The sequence below is a fragment of the Pteropus alecto genome, unplaced genomic scaffold, assembly GCF_000325575.1.
Source record: "Pteropus alecto unplaced genomic scaffold, ASM32557v1 scaffold90, whole genome shotgun sequence".
Taxonomy (NCBI): Eukaryota; Metazoa; Chordata; class Mammalia; order Chiroptera; family Pteropodidae; genus Pteropus; species Pteropus alecto.
The window spans coordinates 1,321,153-1,325,077 of NW_006429894.1; the positions used below are offsets into that span (position 1 = coordinate 1,321,153).

General features: G+C 44.3%; 1 long non-coding RNA gene across 1 annotated transcript; it reads right to left on the bottom strand.

Annotated features, from left to right (window-relative positions):
* Positions 1–885: 885 nt before the first annotated feature.
* LOC112477413 lies at positions 886–3,051 on the bottom strand. Its single transcript, XR_003045449.1, has 2 exons — positions 2,546–3,051; positions 886–2,132 (listed from the first exon to the last, which is right to left on the bottom strand). It is a non-coding gene; the product is annotated as an uncharacterized LOC112477413 (long non-coding RNA).
* Positions 3,052–3,925: the final 874 nt, after the last annotated feature.

The window sequence follows — 3,925 nt, forward strand, 5'->3', positions numbered from 1 at the left end:
GTCGAGCCTGCAGTTCAGCTGCAATAACTTGTCGCGTGTGTGGCCAAGGCCAGCGGCCACGTGCTTCTTTCTCATTTAGATGAGGGTTTTCCTTTCAATAACATCTTCCTTCCTGACCTGCTTAGAAATCCCAGCGAATGAAATCAGCGCAGGATTTTCGATTCTAATGGACCACGTGCGGGGCAGGGCCGCTGCAGGAAGCAGGGCGGCTCTGTGAGCCCCCCTGCCCCTGTCAGTCCCTGTGCTTCCCCTCCCTGGCCCATCTAAGCTCATCGAAAACGTTTGATTTTGAGTAATATTCAGAGAGTTGCAGGACTAATCCTCAACACGAATTATTGGAGCCGGCCGTTGCTGCCACATCATCGCAAGGAACCAAAACAGAAGTCGCCATGTACTTTCCCAGGCCCCCGACGAGGCAGTGAGCGAGCGATCGGTTAAACAGTACGTTAACGTAATTGGTAGCAATGACTGAATTAAGACGAAAGCACGATGATACTAAATTTATTTTGCTCGCCACTATTAGGATATATAGATATATATTTTTAAATATACCACCAAAATATCCATTATCTAAAATTCTTGGTTTGTTATGTGCATAGTCATTATACATAAAAAAAATATTTTTTTCTGGATATTTTATTTGGCCTTGGATTAGTAAAAGATATCAAGAATTTAAGATGAGCCACCTGGTCCATGCAGCTTACAGATCACTCACGCTGTAAAACTGGGCGTGTAAATTCTCCAATTTTTTTTTTTTTGACAAGGTTCTTATTATACATAAAATATTTTTTTCTGGATATTTTATTTGGCCTTGGATTAGTAAAAGATAATCAAGAATTTAGGATGAGCCACCTGGTCCATGCAGCTTACAGATCACTCACGCTGTAAAACTGGGCGTGTAAATTCTCCAATTTTTTTTTTTTTGACAAGTTCTTAACTTAATTTCCTCCATAGGTTAGTTATTACTACAAAGATTCAAAGATGTTCTCTTTCTAAAGATTTAATTTTAAAATGGTACAAGTATTAGATGAAAACAAGTCATCCTTCTGATACTGACATTATTTTTGAATAATAAGGATAGAAAGAAACAGGTACCAAAGGTGTATGTTTTAAAAATACACAATAGAGAGAAGACAAACTCTGAATTAATTACCATGTCTCCAGCCTTGTAGCAACGCTGCCTCCGATTTGCGATTCTTTGCTCCTCCTTCTTCAGGTGACATTTTATCTCAAGGAAATCTACTCGTTGTCAAAAATAGGGTGCCCCATCAAGAGCCACACTCATACGGTTGTTTGAAAAATACATCTTATGGCAAAGATCACTTAGAATTTCTTTGCATCAAAATTACACAAAAATCAAAATGTGATTTGCCCACGGCGTTCACCACTGTGAACTCATGTGCTAAGTCAGCAACATGTGACGTCTATTCTTTTGACCCTTGGAAAATTAAAATTTTTGAGATTACTCTGTGTGTGTGTGTGTGTGTGTCTGCGAGTCACATTTGTGTGTGTATATATGTGTGTGTGGATCAGTTTGTGTCACCAAAATATGAGAACTTTCATCATGCCATTAAATATATGTGTTGATTACTACAGCTCACATTTGGTGATTTTTCCAGTGATTTATGAATTATGAAATTCCAGTAGAAATGTGGTAGTAATTTAGCCAATTCTTGTTCTACCATCCCAAATGAATAAAATATATTTAAGAATGTAAAAAATCAAAATAGAAACAGAAAACCTAAGCATAATGCAGAGTCTAAGGTATGAAATTGTATGCATTTTAGCTTATTTTTACTTGGTAATGACAGACATTAATTAGCAGTGAATGTAGCCCCGTGTGCAGGTGATGGATCTTGGGGATCTTGAGGAAAAGCATTAAATTTACATTGGTGTTGCAATTTCAGACGACTGAAGCTAAAATGTTCAAAATGGACAGGTATAAATGAGGAGTGGAACTCAGAGTTTTTCCCATTTTCCCTGCTTCCATGTTATTCTGAATAATAGATCTTGATCCCACAGGGTCGTAGGTAATCGCAGAGGCTCAGTGAGCACTGACATTTTTACTCGCGTGGGGTCACGGTTGAGATTTGCTGCTCCGTCTTCCTGTTTGTCCTGGATCCTGAGGTGACCTGCATAGGACAAGTTATGATCCGTCTCGTGGCTTTGCAGCTCTGTGACGTGTCCCGCCTTGCTGTACCCTCTTTCTTGCTCTGTAAAGCTGTGATGAACAGTGGGGCACAGAGGCCCCCGAGACCCGCGGGCCCCCTGCGACTGTGCGCGTCGCGCTCCGGGGGACCGTCCCCTGGGCGGTGGCGCACACCTAGTCCCCGGGCGCCCGCCCCGATGCTGGCTTGCAGCCGCCCCTCCTCGTGCCTCGTGCAGCCACGGCCCATAGCCAGGGCTGTGTGTGTTTTTATTTGAATTTTGTGTTTTTGTATTTGGCGAAGGCCGTAGGGCTAACAGGGTGTAAGGGACAGCAAAAGAACACGCATCCCGGAGATGGCACTGGTACACGGGACAGTGAGCTCGCCGTGAACCTAACCTGGCAGCGCTTGCTCCCAGCTTGGGGACGCGCCGCGTTGTCCTCGTCCTGTCCTGGGCGTGGCGCACCCCGGGCAGGTGTCGGGGCTCACCTTCCCTCCCAGCGCTGCGGGACCAGAGAAACGACGCGACAGTGTCCTGAGGGAGCGGGTCCGAGCGCACGACTGGCGACGAGGAGCACAGGCCGGAAAGCCGGTGCCAGGCGAGCTCGTCGCCCGGACGGCGGCTGGAAAGCTGTCTGTAGATGTCACTTCCGGGGCGGGGGTGGGCGGGACCCAGTGGAAGCTCCATTTAAGGCTTTAAGTAGTTAAGTTTCCTGCTGCAGAAACTTTCGTAAAAGAGGCACATTTCACAGGGCAGCAGGGCCACCTGGACAGGACATTAGGTCGCAGATATCAGGAGACATCAAAGCGCCCGGCCACCTCCCCGGGCATCGTAAAACGCTCTACGAAGCGCCTTTTGCCCGGGAACGATTTAAACAGTTAAGGTGATTATTTCTTCCCATCTCAACAGCGATTATGGAGAAATTCATCCTGCGGTGAGTCTGAGGACAGCCAGGGGTTAACTTTCCAGAGCTCTGTGAAGAAGGCCGGGAAGAGAAGATGAAATGCAAGCAAAGAGCACACTGCCTGCGATTTGCCTGGATTTGTGGATTATTCTATGTCTTGAAAAGGAGAGAATTAGAGACGTGAGGGGACTCTGGGGGAGCCTGGGTGACCCTGGCGTCTGTTTGGTCAGTGCTGGTCAAGGCCCGGGTTTGACCCCCGCCCCCCTGCCCCCTCCCTGATCCAGGTGACCGCTTCTGCAAGCTGGACACTGCGCACACGCTTCAGATTATAAAGGAACAGTGAGGGCCGAGTTTAAAAAACGATCCAGTGGTTATGAGGCCCCCATGTTAAAAAAAAAAAGGTGAAGAGCTGTGAGCTTGTGTCCACTTCCTTCCAGAATGAATGAGCAGAGACCATAGTTCTCCTTCAGGGTACAAGTGAGGCCATTCGAGTACAGATTGCACTGAAACCAGCTTGGCATATCTATAATATCTCTATATTATAGATATATATTATAGATATCTATAATATATAGATATTTTATATCTATATAATATCTATAATAGTGATTTCTGTCTAAACAAATTTCTTTTGAAGTAAACATAGACAAGTCCATCTAATGATTTCTTTTAAATTTTCACACATATACTCTTAGTAATACATGCAACTCTTATTTTCTAGGCTTTGTTTTTTTTAAAGAATTGATTTTACTTTTAAAAATTTCATTAAGTAAGAGGAGAAAACACAAAATGTCCTAGTATTTTGTGCCAAAACAGAGTAAAACTTTGAGTCTATTTTCTCTTTCTGCTGAATGTTTATTTAGCAGACAATTC